The 19,854-nt window shown below is 36.0% G+C and overlaps 1 protein-coding gene across 3 annotated transcripts in view; it reads right to left on the bottom strand.

Annotated features, from left to right (window-relative positions):
- Positions 1 to 19,854, bottom strand: part of macf1b (microtubule actin crosslinking factor 1b) — an 85,388-nt gene that overhangs the window by 61,044 nt on the left and 4,490 nt on the right. The window contains exon 1 of one of the 3 annotated variants that reach the window (XM_073925748.1): positions 784 to 1,430. The exons of the other annotated variants lie outside the window; for them this stretch is intronic. The gene's annotated coding sequence lies outside the window, so the exon portion shown is untranslated. Of the gene's footprint in view, positions 1 to 783; positions 1,431 to 19,854 lie in introns of those variants that run through there. 3 annotated transcript variants of the gene reach the window in all.

The following is a 19,854-nucleotide window of genomic DNA, read 5'->3' as shown; positions in this document are numbered from 1 at the left end:
TTTAACAGGGGTTTTGCAGGTTTCACCAAGTTAAATCGAAGACTTTAAGACATTTTTCAAGACCATTATGAATGAAATTTTAGACTTACACAGGGCTAAATGCTGTGGACTTTTTTTAAATATCCCAATTAGAAAAGATTTTCACTTACCCTATCAAAACTGATTAAACTCTAATACATTTAATATTAAAAAAACACTATAACCCTTACCAAGAAAAGAAGAAAACAAGCTGTCAATTACTTCAGTCTACCATAATAATAATAATAATAATTTATTAATTAAAAATAGAGGTCAGTATCCTAGGCAGTAAATAAATGGAGAATTTTTAAGCAAGTGTTACTGTAAGGATGGTAATTAAATGCTATTTTTAATTAAAAGGTTTTATTGAGATGGGTGTTATTGGCCAGATTAGGGAATCTATACATAAACAAAGGAAAATTAAGACCTGTTAAAAAAAAACACAACATTTCAGTAGATTTAAGACTTTTTAAGACCTAAAATTGAGTTTTTGAGATGTAAGACATTGTAAGACCTTGCAGATACCCTGTTTAAAATGATGTGAAACATTTGTAAAAGTAGGGCTTATAATTTGACCCATAACTATAAATGCATATAGTAACTATAATAATCACAAAACTGTGTCAAAATTCTTTGATACGTCATTAAAGTTGTGATATAGAATCTAAAAGATGCTTCATAGAGTTTACACAAAGAGTTTGAAATCCTAGTGTTTTGTTAACTGCATACCACATGAATGTATTCATTAAAAAAATGGATACTCACAACAACGATAGTAGCAGTCACAGTTAGCAGCAAATGAACTAATTACATCCAAAAATCCTTGCAAGGGGATTCAATTCCAACCCAAACCACTGCCAAAAATCCCCTTCAGTGAAAATCAAGTGCCTCAGACAGCATCACTGTTTTCCCTGCGTCCAAAAGCAGCTGCTGGTTCGAGTGCGAAAGTTTGAATGAATCCAAAAGGCTGGCGGTTGTGGCCGTTGAGATCTCGCTGGTGCTTTACTTACCCCGCGTGCACAAAAACGGCTAACCCAACAATTACACAAGTTCCTCCGTCATCATTCAAACAGCAGAACAAAAAAACCTGTCTTCTCCCAGCATCCTTACAGAGGCCTTGAGTTCCACAGAGGCCTGATGTATAAACATGCCAAAACCTTCGCATTCACTTGCTCAAACAGGACCCTCGCTTACTCACAAATCCACACATATTTTATGCAAGATGACCCATGCTTTTCCCGTCGCCCACAGCCACAAGCAAACAATGTCCCTCTCTCCCCCTCCCGTTAGCGGGGATCTCTTTGTTGTGTTCACTCCTATGGAGGAATTCCTCAATGGGGCAACCAATAGTGCTCGAAAAGTTCCTGGAAGAGTAACCCACAGTCGCCTTGTGGTGATTTCGGTGGAGGTATAAGTCTCGAAGCCTGTTGTGTGAACTCATTTAGACAGAGGAGCGGTGCCTTCACCTCCCTCTCCCTCCCAATATCATTAGCCCCTCCCCCAGCTCCTCTTCTGGCTCAAAAACTCCTAATGAAAACCAAGAGGATACAAAAAAAAGCTTTCTAAAGACCCCCGGGCTGCTCCCGAACATTCACATGTTAAGTGACAGCTGCCTCCAGCCCCTCGCTTTTCCATCCCGCTCCATAGCAAGTGCAGGGTAGACCGAAAAAAAAAAATAGAGGGACCCCCGGGCCAACCGAAACCCCCATCACCATTCACAGCTACAAAGACGACTAATTACTGTAAGACATCTCTGATTACTTTTCACTTTCGGCGAAGCGATGGCCAAACAAGCGAAGAAGAGCTGACAAATCAATGCACTGTAAAATAAAATGCTGGTTCCACACAATCGATCTGTGTTGGGGCAACATGAAGGACTTAAGTTAACTCATTAGATTTTACAAGTTTAAGTGGACTGAACTGAAAACAATTAGGACTCAAGACTCAATCATTTGTTTTCTCATCAGCCTAGTCCCTTTATTAATCAGGGGCTGCCACAGCGGAATGAATCGCCACATTATCCAGCATATGTTTTACATAGCGGATGCCCTTCCAGCTGCAACCCATCACTGGGAAACACCCATACACACTCATTCGCACACATTCAGCTTGCTCAATTTACCTACAGCGCATGTGATTGGACTGTCGGAGCACCTGGAGGAAACCCACGAGGAGAACATGCAAACTCCACGCAGAACTGCAAACTGACCCAGCTGTGGCTCGAACCAGCACCCTTCTTGCAGTGAGACGATTGTGCTCCCACTGCGCCTCTTTGACGCCAACTCAAGACTCATTTTAAATGTCATTTATTTAACATTATTAAACAAGAACAACAAAACAAGACGATGCAGTGGCGCAGTATGTCGTGCTGTCGCCTCACAGCAAGAAGGTCGCCGGTTCGAGCCTCAGCTGGGTCAGTTGGTGTTTCTGTGTGGAGTTTGAATGTTCTCCCTGCGTTCGCATGGGTTTCCTCCGGGTGCTCCGGTTTCCCCCACAGTCCAAAGACAAGTGGTACAGGTGAACTGGGTAGGCTAAATTGTCTGTAGTTTATGAGTGTGAATGAGTGTGTATGGATGTTTCCCAGAGATAGATTGCAGGAGGAAGGGCATCCGCTCCGTAAAACATAAAAATATGTAAATGAAAAAAATAGATAGAAACTTCAATATAAAATAAATAAAAAATAAAATAGAAAATTTTAAATAAAATAAATAGAAAGATAATATATTAAAAATAAATTACAATTAAACAAAATGTAATTTTTTTATAAAAAAATTAAATAAAAAAATGTAATAAACTTAATTGTTTGTGTGGGACCTCCGTTCTCACAATCCTCATTTATTTCTGCTCCATCACTCTTTAAGGTCTTATCGCCAGCATGTCTAGGTGTCAGATCTCAGATAATCTCTTTGATTGGTTCCCAGGGGAGGACAGGTGTAAATAGCAGGTGTTTTAGGAGGAGGGGAAGACCGAGACTCAGGTGTGCAGGAAACACACACAGTTCCCCATTATTTTTGTCAGATGAAAGGCTTAACACAACACCTGCACTGCTGCTTGACCTTAGATTCTTCATCTCGCACAAAAGAGTTGCTCAGCTAACATTTGAAAGAGAAAACTGAAGTCCTTTGACGCCATTATAGTGATTTACATACAGTGACCCCAAACACCTGTGGACACTCAAATCACAAGTGAAAAAGCATGATGTCAATGCATGTAAAACAGCAAATACAGTGGGATTTCAGCTGACTTCAGTCCAAAGCAGAAGAACAAGAATGACGCCCTAATAGTAAGAAAAAAAATATTATTATGGCTTGCATGCAAATTCTTTAAGAAGAAAAATAAATAAGAGATACTTTTTAAATGACTTTAAGAGTGGAACTTGCATGGACACCTCTCATTTTCAAGATTCAAGATTTATAATTTATTTTATTTGTTTTTTATGGAAATATGAAGAGAGCTGCCACATACAAAAAAAAATTTCACAGAATATATAAAAAATGCATCGAATTCAGCACAGAGAAAAAGAGACTTTAAACAAAGCAGGAAAATTCAGTAAATCTGACTGCAGATTAAAAAATTAACCAAATACAGACAAACGTTATTCTTACTAACTTTTGCTAGGCTTCATTTATGGAAATGATATGGGTGTATTATAGTAGAAATGTGGTAGCATTGTTTTTTTTGTCTTGTTTTTTTTTGACATATTGATTATTTAAATAACACCACAGCTTAAATGTAAAACCACAGTTAAACTATGGTTAATGTAGCAAAACAATGGTGAGTTAGCTAGCTAGATGGCTAAACAACTGAAAAAAAAAAGATTCTTTTTTTTTATTTTTAGGCTCAAATACTGTCTGTTTCAAACGGCCTATACCTATTCAAACTATCTTATTATTACAACTTATGGCTAGTGCTAGTTATTACAAACTGGTATTTCTAATTAAATTATTTAAATGTGTCATTATAATTATATAGGCGAGGCAGTGGCGCAGTAGGTAGTGCTGTCGCCTCACAGCAAGAAGGTCACTGGGTCGCCAGTTCGAACCTCGGCTCAGTTGGCGTTTCTGTGTAGAGTTTGCATGTTCTCCCTGCCTTCGCATGGGTTTCCTTTGGGTTTTCCCCACAGTCCAAAGACGTGGTACAGGTGAATTGGGTTGGCTAAATTGTCCGTAGTGTGTGTGTGAATGTGTGTGTGGATGTTTCCCAGAGATGGGTTGCGGCTGGAAGGGCCTCCGCTGCGTAAAAACTTGCTGGATAAGTTGGCAGTTCATTCCGCTGTGGCGACCCCGGATTAATAATGGGACTAAGCAGATATAATTATAAATACAGTGGTCTAAATACATTTTGCATATATAATATATAAAAAAAAAAAATATATATATATATATATATATATATATATATATACATATATATATAAAATGCAATAACATTTATTTAAAGTTCTGTTCTAAACTTAAAACACAGCTTTATTTGTAGTATAATATTTCAGTTATTTCAAATGATCATCTTTATTATATTTACAGCATTTATTTTAATGTAATTTTAAGTTTAAGTTTTAAGAAGTAATTTTGTTGTTTCAACAAAACAACAAATTTAATCAACAAAATTACTTCAACACAAACATTATTATGAATGCTGTAAATATAATAAAATTATCATTTGAATTATTAAAACTGTTAAAAAAGTTTGATTCAGAGATTAAGAAAATTTTGCTTTCTGCTGATAGATTGTAATGCCGTCTTACTGATTCTTTATATTTAATACTTTATCCCTCTAATTAATTTGCATAAAAATATAAATATATAGTTAAACTATAAATATTACAAAAAACAAAAACAAAAAAACCCTCTTTTAAAAGTATAGTAGTTCCATAGAAAGTGCTTTCATGGAAAAATTAACAAGGGCTTGTGATTGCACTTCTAATATACTGTAATAAACAGTCAGACAGCACAGTACAGTGTAGTTTCAGGTAAGAGTGTTTCCTCCTGTTGGTGTAAATGTGTTTATGTCAGTGTCCACATTGTAAAAATATCTGTTAATATACAGGTTCCATATTTTGTGGTTCACATGCTGTTTAATTTCATTTTAACACAAAATGTAACACTGTAGATTAACAATGTGACTTTTATTGACATTTTAGTAGTTTGAGACAAGATATTGTTTAAGAAATAGTATAGAGAGAATTAAGACAATTACAATAACAGAAAAAAAAAAGTACTAGCACTTTGTTACCAAGTTTTTGTACCGTCATTTACAGTGGTCCCCAACCCCCGGGTTATTCGTTGGTACCAGGCCGCACAACAAATGATTAATTATTTCTGTATTACTGAGTCTGAACGATCTTTTGCAGCAGCCAGAGTTTTAATGAAATTAAAGAAACGAGAGCACATTACACCAGTATTAATAGAATTACACTGGTTGCCTGTGCACCAAAGGATAGATTTTAAGATTCTTTTATTAGTTTATAAAGCACTACACAATATGACACCTTCCTACATTTCCGACTGTTTAACAAAATATAATCCAAACCGTTTACTATGCTCTTCTAGTGCTGGACTTTTAGAATTTTATCCTGTAAACCTGATGCGATCTGGCGGCACTTCTTTTAGCCATTATGCTCCAAAAATTTAGAACTGTCTCCCCCTTGAAGTGAAAGAATCCCCAAGTATTCATGTTCTTAAAAAGCGTGTTAAGACACATCTTTTTAAATTTGCATATGATTAAACAAGTTTGTTAGGTGTACGCATTTTATCTATTTTGTTGTAGGTTTATGTATGTAATGTATGGTGTGTGCCTGCATATGTAAGGACTATTGTGTGTGTGATCATGTGGATATATACTTACATTTTGTGTACATGAATGCTTTTATTTCAGTATATGTGATAAGTTTTTGTGGTCTATTTTAATGCTTTTGTTGTTGTTTGTGAGGCACTTTGAGTTGCATGTATGTTGGAAAAGTGCTATACAAATAAAGTTATTATTAAAGTTATTTTTTTTAGAAAAATCTCTTGATTTTCTTAGTTACATCTCGCTCACTTGAGTTCTAAAATTTAACCCACAAGCAGCAAAATGAGTAAGAAACAGACAATTATGGAAAGTTTCTTTGTGAATTGGAAAAGGCCCAGTGAAGGACCAATGAAATGCCAAGGAATAGATCCACAACCCATTTGTCAACAAATCAGGTGAATCCAGCATGTCTGTGCAAGAAGATCAACTGCTGGAGATGGCAAATGATGGCGGCAGTTCACATATCACTTCGTTTCCACACACAAGTTCGTTATTTTCAATGGTGGCATGTGGCTTTTGTGTGCATTTTGGGAGTGACGCGCCAAGCGCACCCAGATGAAAACAACTTCAGAATGCTGTGACAAGTCACATTACAAAACTGACTGATCAGCTTCATATTTTGTATGGAATATACACCTTTTAGTAGACTAATTTTCTCAGACAATCACTGCAGTACTTTGTAATTTTACAAATAAAACTTGTATCAGAGCTGCAGCAATGTTTTGTCAGCTTGTCATCCTCTGAGAAAATGCCTGATGGTCGTCTATGTACACCTAAAATTGTCAAGCATTGACCAGTTCGCTATAATAAAAAGATTGTGGACCACTGATTTACACCACAAACACAGTCAATATATCACTTCAAACTATTCAAAATGTCACTTTTCAAAGTTTTCAACATCAAAAGCCTCTGAAGAACAGATCGAGCTCTCATAATGCAATTCGAAAGCATAAATAAGTCATCAATCACCGATACGGAAAACTGTTAATTTACAAATATTTGTTTACAGTCCAGGCAGTGTGAATCATCACAGAATACAGGGAGTGTAAGAATGTGACGGGGGTGTGTGTGACCACACACGTTCACCAGGATGACCACACCCACAGACTATAACCCAGCCAAACAAAGATGAAGAGAGAAGAGCAGCAGACGCCGCACATCCACTTCATGATGATCAATGTGTCGCTCATGTTCAGGAGACGAGAGCGCACTAAACACAGCACTTCAATTATTAACCCCAGCCCTTCCCCCGGCGCAGAGGAAAACAGACAAAAGGAGGAGAGCGGCTAAAAAGAGGAGCAACAATGCCTGTCAGCCGGACTGTCCTGGGAAAGGGAATTCAGTGCTGTGATCCCATGAGGTCAAGATATTTAACCTGACCGGCTCTTAGAGACGAGACATCAATGTCTGCTGTGAGTTATGGCCCTAAAACAAACCAAAATCGGCGTTTGCGATGAGTGTGAATTCATATGGCAAGATAAGAGTCTAGATGAGATTTGAAAGCATCAGTTTTACTCGGAAAGTGGTTGTAAATATTACAATTGTGAATTTTGTTTTATCCTTAGGACGGGGCATATGAAGCCGGCCCGGGACGTCGATCAGGCTAGAGCAGGAGTGCCCAAACGCTTTCTTATAAAGGGCCGAAACCCAAAATTTGGTAAATATACCAAACTGCATTATATTACAATTGCCATTACCTTATTTATTCATATTTTAAAATAAATTTATATATATATATATATATATATATATATATATATATATATATATATATATATATATATATATATATATATATATATATTAATTAATTAATTAATTAATTAATTAATTGAAAAAAACTGTAATCATATTAACCCTTGTGTGCTGTTGGCGATGTTTTCATCCATTCTGAGGTGATTTTGAGGCTTAATTTTGCCATAAATTTGAATCTGTTTCAGCAAATGGAATGAATTTTGGTGAAAAAATCTTATTTTGACACATATTTTAGGAAAATGCTTTGAAATACACAACAATACACTCAAATTGACCACCCTTTCATTATGTTGGGGGCTGTTTTTGCCCCATCGAACATTATAACCACATTTTTTGATTGTAAAGCTATGACAGAAACCTTTTTACACAGGCCTATCTAAAGAGTTAATGCTGAACAGCACATAAGGGTTAATAATTATCAGTTTTCTTTTACATCTTATAATAAAGGTCTTAAAAGAAAAACATAAACAATCCCATTTATAACCCAATGCAGTTCAATGCCGAGAACTCTAGTCAAAACCAAAGTTGGTTCGTGGTTACTTGTTCAAACTACATATTAAAAATGAGCTGAAACAACACAATTCTTGAGGACAACTTAATTTTTTTATGTTCAATTCACATTAATTTGTTAAAAGTGTTGAGTTAACCGATTTGTGTTGGGCATTTTTTTCAGTTTAACTTTTGATCTGGCCTGCCATCCCTTTGAGAAGCGAGGAAGAATGATGGGGATGGTTTAGAGATTGTCAATTAAAATTAAACCCTTTGTTTATTTGTTAGTTTTCAATTAAATGGTATAAATGAATCAGATTTTGTTTAAATGTACATAGTATCACCCGACAATGCAGAGACTTCGGTGGGAAAATCAAGTCAAAGACAGATTCTGCTTATGTATTTATCATTGAACTCCACTGTGTTATAAATGTGTTTGTTTATGTTTTTTATAGCTATAAATTATTATTTTAAAAGTTATACTGGAAATAATATAATTTGAAAGAATATTTTTTATTTATTTTTAAGTATTATGAAATAAATTAGAAAATAACCCATGACAACTTTTATGAAATATAGTACTGTATATTTACCTTCACCCCATGGCTCTATGATATTAGATTTTGACAATGATATTTGGTTTTCTAGTGAAACTGGACCTGGATTTGCTTGCTAATGTCTTGTGCATCCATCGAGTGACAGTATTTAGATTTTTTAAACATCAGATTCATTCATATTGTTAAAGTTAAACATTTAATTTCAGTTTGCTTTTTTGTAGCTGAACAATAAAACAAACAAACAAACAAACAAACAAACAAACAAACAAACAAACAAACAAACAAACAAACAAAAGGTTATGTTAAATTAGAAATGTTGACCTCTGTTAAAGGCATTTAGCCCAGCGTTCCCCATAATTCTCCCTCTTTTCTCAAATGGGATGTCTGGCCAAATCAAATGTTACCAGGGGCTAACTCTGTCCCGCAGTCCCTAGCTTGGGCTAGTGTGTTTGGTGTTTTACAAACGTCACCTATTATCAGGTTAACGTTGATTCAGCATGCAGAATCGGGAATCGGCTGAAGAGAGCACTCTGATTGGTTATTCAGCAACAAATCAGAACCCGAGAATAAAAACTGACATGACATACACTGCCAAAAATGCAGAGTTCCACACAATTCAATCATGTTGTCCCAACACAAATTGGTAAACTTAACACTTTTAACTAATTTATGTGGATTAAACATAAAAATTAAGTTGTCCCAATGAAATCTCAAGAATTGTGTTGTTTCAGCTGATTTTAAATAAGTAGTTTGTACAAGCAAAAATATATATATATTTGACCATGTAAACAATTTAAGTCAAGAAGAAACACAAAGATGCAGTCTGTAGTTTCGCTACATTTACTGGTGACACTTTATAATAACTACACACTATAAATCAATTATTACGCATTAGCAAATAGCAAATTTATCATTGAGATTCTACACTCTACAAATTGTTAAATTATTTATTAAATCCCAATGGTTAAGTTAATAATTTGGTGCTTTATTGGGTTGTTTTTAACCTTTATTGGGTTATTTATTTAAGAACTGATTTAACTGACACTAAACAGCTGTGTTACGAGTGCGTAATGTTGTTTTTGCGTTTATTTAAGCTGTAACGCCATAATATTGTTGTTATTGTTTATCAAATTACCTCTCCGTGTCATGTTTTTTAGATCTATTTCACCATCCAGGACCATCTTTTAGAAGCGTTTGGATGTGGTTAAAATGGATTGTACATCGTGGACACTTAGTGGAGCCTGCTGCAGCTGCTGGACAGCCTCTACAGCACACAGAGCTCCATATTTTGCTCCATCAACAAAGAATTTCTGCCTGCACAGTTTATAAATGTCTGCACTTTGCTCTGTTTCGTCATTGTTTGTGATTCATAATTTATTTTAACAAAAGTGTCTGGAACTAAAATGTAGTGGGAAAAAAAGAATTTTCAATATTGTTTGAAAACTATGTTTTTTATTTACACAGCCATAATTATAAAATTAATAGTAGTACTAGTAATTGTAGCAATAGTAATACCAGAATAGAAAAATAACATTTAATCAAAATAACCCAATGCATTGGGCTACATAATATAACCCAATGCATTGGGTTAAAATAACCCATAATTGAGAAGGTGCTATAATAAACTATAGTTGGGTTATATGTTGGAGTATTTTAACCAAACTATTTTAACAGCTGTGTGACACCTGATGAAAAAAGGGACTAAGCCAAAAGGAAAATGAATAAACGAATACTCAGTATGCTAATAAATGCTTTATTAACTCTACAGTTTATTAACTCTGCTCTATTAACTTCATGCAGTTTTGTGACCTAATCTAAAGTGAGAACTATTTATGCTTTATAAATCCCTTGTAAGTGACAATAATACAAAAACTGAAGAACGTTGTTCTTGTGTTTCAGCTCATTTTAAAGAAGTAGTTTGGACAAACAGCAAACATCATTTATTTTGAGTGTATATATTATGCATGATAATGCCATTAATGATCAAAAGAGAGATGGAATTAAAGACAGAGAGCACTGTTGTGTCCTGATTTGGCACTGCTGTACTGCTATTATGTGCCCAATCTAGCAGACACCTGATCCACCCTATTCACTCGAACAGAAAATCCCTTTGTTCTCTCATTGACCATATCTTTCATCCAGCATGTGAAGCATACGATACCACTCACGGAAATGTTTCACTCCAATGCCAAAGTAAGTCATGAACAATCTCAATGTTTCATTTTAATGCGGTTCACATTCACGATGTACTGCACAACCTTTTGTGATTTTCTTTTTCTTTCCCAAATAATGTTTAACAGAGCAAGAATCTTTTCACATTATTTTCTATAATATTTTTTTTCTTCTGGAGAAAGTCTTATTAGTTTTATTTCGGCTAGAATGAAAGCAGTTTCTTTTTTTAACCATTTAAGGTCAATATTATTAGCCCCCTTATTAATAATTGTTCTATTGTCTACAGAACAAACCATCATTATAAAATGCCTTGCCTAATTACCCTAATTATAATGAAACCTTTGAATTTCACTTTAAGCTGAACAGTAGAATAAATATCAAGTAAAATATCGAGTCATCATGAAGAAGATAAAATAAATCAGTTATTATAAATTAGTTATTAAAACTATTATGTTTAGAAATGTGCTGAAAAAAATCTTCCTGTTAAACTGAAACTGTAAAAATATACTGAGGGGCTAATAATTCAGGAGGGCTAATAATTCTGACTTCAACTGCAAATTTAGTAAAATGAAGCCCGAAATGATTGATATCTCCTCTCAGGACTATAGTCTTTGTGTTAGACTGCTGCACATGTGAAGTGAACATGTCCTGCGTGTGTTCAGAGGGCAGCAGATGAATCAGTGTAATGGTAAATGGCTTGCAGATCTAGCCAAATTTGATCACAGGTCCCTAGTGTCTAAGTACCCAGAGAGACCTGAAGTGGATTAATCCTGCAGAGATGCTCTCCTCCCCCATCATTGAATAACACACAATGGTTACTTACAGCCCAGGCTCAACATAAATACGTGCCTCAGTTTACCTTTGTGCTAAATGTAAAATACGTGAATCTGGGTACGTTTCGTTGCACGTTTCAGATGACAAATCCACTAGAGGGCACTTTTTACAGTTTTGTGAATCTAAAATATGTTTTTTAAATAGCTGTTCACACTGAATACGTTTTACTTTTCTATTTTTTTCAATGTAAATGTGCTGGACGGACTTGTGTGACCGTTACATTCTCGTCTCGCATCTTTTAAAGCAGCGGTCACCAACCCTGTTCCTGGAGAGCCACCTTTCAGCAGATTTCAGTTGCAACCCTGACCAAACACACCTGTTTGTAATTATCAAGTGCTGCTTTAGGTACTATTAATTGGTTCAGGTGTGTTTGATCAGGGTTGGGACTGAATTCTGCAGGAAGGTAGCTCTCCAGCATAGATATATACATTAGATGTCGCCTGGCCTATTGTTGTCTATTGGACGGAATGCGTCAATAGCGCCGCCATCTTGCTACAGGGTAGCACTCCTTTGAAATGAATGCGGGACCAAGGTACAGTGGAGGACTGTGGCTATCCAAAGCCAGAGATATACACATATATCTATGATCGGGAGCTTTCCTGGATGTTAGTATGTTTTTTTTTTTTCTAATTACGAAAATTATAATTTTACATCACTTTTCTACATTGATGGATCAGTGACCGCACGGGCATTATTGACAAAAAGCTTGTGTTTGTGTGTACAGAAATGTACTATTCACCCTCCCTGTTAAATTTGATCTAATCATGTCCTGAAACACAGCTCCTCTCCTGCTTTCACTTCTCATACTGACGGAGGGAGCGATTCGTTTGTGAATGAATCCCCGAATGATTCTTTCACTAACGTTAGCCGACAATAACACAAGTTTCTGGCAGCGCAGCATCTCGTTGTCATATTTCTTTTGCATTGTTTGCTGATTTTATTCAACAAAACTAGCACAAGCCGAGTGTTTAGTGCGAGTTAGAGCTGCTTTGCCTTATGGTGAATGCAGTGACTGCTATCATCAATAACGTAACCTGATTAGCACAAAAGTTCGAACATACAAAAACAGAAAAAAACTTAATATTACCTATGAAATGTTCTGCCTTTGTGCTTTGATTTCTTTGTTTGCTCGTTACTACACCCGTAGACAGCGCTAAAGTCCCGCATCTTCACGTAATAACACTGTCTTGACTAGTGCGGTTGAATGACATTTGTCCTGGGAGCACTGTACCAATGTGGCGACGCTATTGACGCATGCTTAGGGTCCCTATGCGATATCTAGTGTATATATCTATGGCTCTCCAGGAACAGGGTTAGTGACCACTGTTTTAAAGCATCGTACATGTGAACACTGTGTTTTTAGACGCTACGTCAAGTTAAAAGATCTTCAACTTTCAAGTAGCGCTGCTCATCACTGTCAGGTTCAAAAAGCTGAAGAGTGTGTCAGAAGAGTTCGGAGGTGGGGCAACCATTGTGAGCTTCTGTTTATAGTGGAAAGTTGGCATGACAACTGTTTTATTTACCTTTATATCATGGCAAAGCAGGCGCTCATTATGGCTTTGTCCAAATATTCTGAGTTACATGATGTCTCTTGAAGTGCTTATAATAACATATTTCTATGACTAATGGGTCCCTATTTCTAATGGGTCTACTATTATCGTTAATACATCAGGTTCATAATACTGCGTCACATCACGTGGACCTCGCAATACACTGCGCTTTCTTTAAACCCATTCCTGAGTGGAGTGTCTTGCATTTTAAAATCAAAGATGCATTCAGTGTTTTTGGGACTGTGGCAAAATTTTGTCATTTTGGAAGAAATTACATAAGGTACTGGAAAATATTCTTAAGCTAAATTTTGACATGACCCCAGCTTTGTACTTATTGAATCTTAATGCAAATAATCTGTTTGAAAAAGATGCATTCCAGTTATTTATTGTATTGGTATATTTAGCTAAAAAATGTATTTTGCTACTCCGGTCTGCATCACAGGCTCCATCTTTTAAAATGTGGATACCACAGATTGCTACATGGCTACTATTAGAAAAACTTACCTATGACAAACATAAAAAATCTGATAATTTTGGTCAATTTGGTCTCCCCTTTGGGAGTACATAAAAGAGCTCTCTTAAATTAACACAGCATCCTTGACATTCATTTACACTTTTTGTTATAACCTACACATAATACTTCTCTAAGATGTTGTAACTGTACTTCTAATTATTCTTTACCTATTTATTTATTATTTTTTTAACATTAATTTCTTTGTTACTTTCACTCTCAAGACTGTACATTCACTGTAATATGTTAAAACATTTTGATGTTAATGTTTTGTGAATATGGGCATACAAAAAAAAAAAAAAAAAAAAAAACATTAAAAAAAGATGTATTCAGTGTGAATGAGCCCTTAGGGCAGAGGTGGGTGAACCTTTTAGACCTGAGAGTTAAATCAAGTTTTGCAAACCAAGTGAAGGGCCACATGCCAAGTTCTTATTAAAATAACTTTTATTTGTGTCCTTATACTGCCTCCCTGGTGTTTATTTTACTTAAAAACTGCTTTCAAAAGTATGTTTCTTTACACATATTTAGGCTGATGCACGTATATCCAGTAAGCCTGTGTTGGCTCCTTCAGAGAATAATCAGCACCTAAGCGGACACAATGCAAGCTGTGCCCGATGACTAATGTAAACTGCAGCACAATCAGTGTGTCATTCCACAAAAACACTCATGTGTGACCTGAACGGTTACTTCCCAAAACAGACCAACAAAGACAGGCTTCCCTGCTGGGATGCTGGAAATGAATCCATCACAGGGGATTAAAAACAAAGAAGAAGGACAGAAGCAAGGCTTGGTGTTTTTCTCTAAAGTACACTGTAAAATTGAAAACTTAAACAAATTATTTCAACTTGTTACACCTAAAAGAAAGTGTTCTCAACTTAATTTATTAAACAAGTAACAAGTTGAAATAATTTAAGTAGTTTTTTGTCTCAGTGTAATGAGTCCTTACATGCATGAAAGGTATTTAAAGGGATGGTTCGCTCCAAAATGAAAATTTACTCACTATTCACTTTCCCCAAGTGCCTGTAAACCTTTATGAGTTTCCTTCTTCTGTTGAACACAAAATAAGATATTTTAAAGAAGGCTGAAAACATTCCAACATTTGACTTCCATAGTAGGAATAAAATAATACCATGGAATTCAATGGTTACAGGTTTCTAGCTTTCTTCAAATTATTTTCTATTGCTTCTTATGTTCTATTGTTTTCTACTGTAAAAAAGGAACTCAAACAGGTTTGGAACAAGTGAAGAGTAAATAAGCGATGACAGAATTTTCATTTTTAGTTGAACTATCCCTTTAAGGAGCCTTTTGTAATCTATGATGAAATAATCACAAAGGTTTTTATCTAATACAAAACAATAAGCTGTCTTAAAGAGTGTGTTCACGTGCACAAAATAAGCACAGAGCTATCAAGATTAATTCATTAACTGTTAACAATCTATCTGTTGGCAAACTGGTGATCCTTAACCCATCTTTGCTCCCAAAGGACTTGACCTTTCTTAGATGCTGTTTTTGTACCAAATCATAATTACAATCACCTGTTGACATCACCTGTTTCAAATCAAATCATTATTTAACCAATTTACCTGATTACTGGCCCTAAACTGCTCCTGTGTCAACTGTTTTTGAAATGTGTTGCAAGAACCAAAGTTGAGATACGTGTGTTTTCCATACTGCCACATTTTTCTGATTTGGGTTGTACTTGTAAACTCACAAATTTTGTGTTGTATTAATGAATTGAATTTACAAATTAGATTTGGTAAATGTAAATTGTGCTGTCCATGTACGAATTAAACTTTGTAAATGTATTATTTTTAAAACTGATCTGGGTCCATAAAAGAGTGTATGCCTGCAAAGTGCATCTTGATTTCCTGCGGTCAAGAAGCTCTGGATGGAGAAAGGGAACCCTGCTGTGCTGTAACCCTTCACCCCGCTCCATCTCCAGCCTGTTTGCAGGTTATGTGTGCGAGACTCATTTGAGATGCAGAGTTTGCCACAGGCTCAGGATAAAGACACACAGACACACAAAGACTTTACCGTTAGCAGGAAGCAATGGATGAGGCCCTGCAACAATTACAGCCAATGACTCTGGTGATGAAGGGCACACTGAGGAGTATGCGAAACTGTCTTGTAGAGACACTGAAAACCAAAACAACCCACACTGAAAATCAAATGATTTATTGGATTTACTACATTTTTTAAGGTATAGGTGGTTGCAAACAACATATATGGGCTGAATTTTAAAAAACTAATGAAGTTGATAATAGGCAGCATGGTGGCTCAGTGGTTAGCACTGTCACCTTGCAGCAAGATATGTTCCTGATTAAAGCCCCGGCTGGGCCAGTTGGCATTTCTGTGTGGAGTTTGCATGTTCACTCCGTGTTGGTGTGGGTTTCCTCCGGGTGCTCCGGTTTCCACCACAGTCCAAAGACATGCGCTATAAATGAATTGGATGAACTGAATTGACCATAGTGAGTTTATGTGAGTGTGAAAGTGTATGGGTGTTTCCCAGTGCTGGGTTGCAGCTGGAAGGGCAGCCGCTGGGTAAAACGTATGCCTGAATAGTTTGTGGTTTATCCCGCTGTGGCGACCCCTGATAAATAAGGGATTAAGCAGAAGGAAAATTAATGAATGAATGTTGAACATTACTAAATTAAATTTGTTTAAATTCAGCCCATATAAATAGTTTGAAACCACTTACCTTAAAAAAACGTAGTAAATTCAGTAAATCATTTTTTTCAATCTCACTGGAAATACGTCCCTCAGTCTGCATTTTAGCAAAATGTAAAATACGTTGCTCCGGGTGTATTAAGTTGCACGTTTCAGAAGAGAAATCCACTAGAGGGTGCTGTCTACATTTTTGAAATTCTGAGTTATGCCACATAAAAGTATAGGGTGCGTTTTATTTTACATTTCAAATATACATCCTTCTTGTACATGTCCAGGAGAAGGCGAAGCTTGTCATACAGATCAGCAAGCGAACCACTGCGCTAAACCCTTCCCTAAACCCAACCAATAGTGTTTTCAAAAGCAAACGTAAGAGAAAAAGTGCACTGCCACCACATAGTTTTATGATTTTACACTATTTTTATCTTTTTTGTGGAAGCGTGCTTCACCAGACTTGAACCCGAGCGCTCCACAATTAAAATTAAACATTAATTGGAACACAACATCTTTAGACTCGAGCAAAACCAAAAACAGTTGCATAGCAACATGCTGAACCCAATAAGAACACTTGCATTGCAACTGCAAAGCAACACCCAGACAACTATCCTCAACAGGTCAACACCATGATCTGATTAGCAAACAGAATATGGTATAAAAACCAAGTTAAACATGTACAATTAATGTTATATTTCTGATATGAAATAATTGTCACACTTTATTTTAAGCCACAATTCATGCTATTGTCAAACCATTAACTAAAACTATTAGCTCAATAAACTGTTAATTAGATGTTCATTAATACTTCACAAGGTAGTAAGAAGTGGATTAAGGTTTTGCATAGGGATGTGGAATAAGATCCTACTTTATAACTACTAATATACAGTTAATATCTTAATAATATGCAGGTAATAAGCCAATATAGTACGATTTGTGACTTACTGTATGCAAATTTTTGACTCTTCTAAAGCATAAAAATACCATAATATGTTTGCAGATATTTAAGAAATGGGCTAAGTGAACATTCGTGTTTATCTGAAAAACAATGCTGAAATCAGATATTCTGCTTTGAAAATGTCTGAACGTCTATCTTTGTTTAGGTTATTTTAGCCCGCCCACTGCCACTTCAGCCAATTATATTTCAGCACCCCGGTTTACCTTGTTGGAAAACCATGTATTTCATTCATTCATTCAGAAAGGCTCTAAAAACATACACCCATGACTGAAATGCAACCTACGGTGGACAGTAGCAGACTCCAAAATGAGATGCATAAGGTTATTAATTAGCAAATAATTTAAATATCATTAAAGTAAACATTAGCTGAGCAGGTTACATTTGTAACCCTGTGTCCTAACAATGCAGATCAGGAATGCAATGTCTGGATCAACCACTGGGTGTCAATCTTACATACTGCACCTTTAAAGTCCGCATGAAATGGAAGCTGCAACCATGTTTTTCATATTGTGATGCAGTTCCAAGAGAAACAGAATATTAAATGGGAAAACAGTGGGTGTGGCTTGTTTTTTTCTACTGCGAGCTGATTAGATGTAGTAAAGAGCGGGAAGAGTTTGGGAAGTGTTGTTACAACCTAATAGACTCCTCCTCCTCGTCGTTTTTATTTGTTGTCAAAACTGTAAGCTGAAGGGGGCGTGGTTAGGCATGTTAGACCCACCCAATACCTCAGACAGACTTAATATGAGAATTTAACTGAAAACAAACATTAAAATTTATAAGGGCAAACTATTTTTATCTTTTTGATAACACAAAATCTAGCAATGTGAGCTAACAAAACCAATATTGTTAGTTTTGATGTGTATATTAACTAAAGTTTTACCAAAATAAGCTGACAGTGGACAGCTCAATTCCAGAGAGAAAACAGAGACGAGAGCTTCAGCTTCTCCATTGTATCCAGATCAGAGACCTGCAGTGTTTTCCTGGGGCCCGTCGGCTCCTCATTGCAGAATAATGTGCTTTTTTCAGAGAGCTCTGTCATGTGTGCTCGGGCCCCAAACACAGACCCTAGCATCCACCGAGGAGACTCGATGGGGATGTTTTACTGGAGCACCATGGGGAAAATCCTCAGAGCAGCGCCGACTTTGATCAGCTTTATTCACATCACAGAAGCGGATTCATCAAAAACAGCCCGGCTAACACAATCACCACTCCAGGCCCTCAGAGGGGCCCACATGTGCCAGAGGAGCGCAGGAAGAAGAGTTTTTTTTACAGGTGGTCATGTTAGAAGAATATTTAGAGCACTGTAAAAAAACAACACAGGCTCATTCTGAAAACGTAGCCCTATATACGTTTCTGGAGATCGCGAATTATGTAGCCAGAAGTATGTATGGCTGCATTTCATCTTTAAAACGAATGCTTTGGGGCAGTATGATGCTGTTTCTTTTCGTGCTACCACCTGACCGCTTACCTCCATATGGAAGGCTTTCCCACTGTTACCAGTTAGCCCTGTTAGCTCACCATGTACGTCGGAGGACTTGAGAAGCAGAGAGGAGTTGACCTCAATAACAGGGTTCAAGTCTAGTGAAGAACGGTTCCAGAAAGCAGGAAACACAGAATCCCAAAAAAATATCAAAAATAAACGAGTAAATAACAGGGTGAGAATATGGTAAAACATGGAAAAAATCAGGTGAGGGCTTTTCTTTTTTTAGATTGCTTTTTAAATTTGTCGTTTTGGTTTAGGGAAGTGGGTGGGCGGGTCAATCTGTGCTTTTTAAAATACTATTGGTTGGGTCAGTCAGTCAGTGAGTTGACAGCGGCCTCTGGTGGATTTACGCAAGAACAGCAGGCCCGAATGGCACTTGCGAAAGAAATTTAAGATCTCAAAAATCGTACACAGCAGCCTCGAGTGGATTCGCGAAAACAAAAACTGCAAAACAAAAACGTAGATCCTGGGGCATATTTGGCACTCTCCAGAAATGTATATAGAGGTACATTTTCAGAATAAGCCTGGGTTGCTAAACAAAACTGAGTTCCACACAATTCCTTCATGTTGTCCCAACACAAATTGATTAGGTTAACTTAATCGTTTTACAAATTTAAGTGGATTGAACATAAAACAATTAGGCTGTCTGCAAAAACACCTAAATAATTGTGTTGTTTCAATTTGTTTTAAATAAGTAATTTGAACAAGCAGCAAAAGACATTTTTGAGTGTGTTACGGATGTTTTAATTTGAATGATGAATTAAAATGGATTGTAAAACACTTTTACGTTTGATTTTATTATTATTTTATTTATGAGGATTCATACTTTTGTATTTTTTTACACTAGGAATATTTTACACATCTAAATAATTTATTAAAAACATTTAGGACTTTTTTTTAAACAGGTGATCGTGTTTTAAAAATTTATCATGTTGTTTGATACAATTTTTTAAACAATTTTACGTCTGACTTTATTATTTTATTTAAGAGAATTCATAAGAATTCATACTTTGTATTATTTTACAGGTGGAATATTTTACATATCTAAACAATTTATTAAAAAACATAAAAAATAATAATAA

The sequence above is a fragment of the Danio rerio genome, chromosome 16 (genome assembly GCF_049306965.1).
Source record: "Danio rerio strain Tuebingen ecotype United States chromosome 16, GRCz12tu, whole genome shotgun sequence".
NCBI classification, from domain to species: Eukaryota; Metazoa; Chordata; class Actinopteri; order Cypriniformes; family Danionidae; genus Danio; species Danio rerio.
This window is presented reverse-complemented; position numbering and strand designations above follow the sequence as displayed.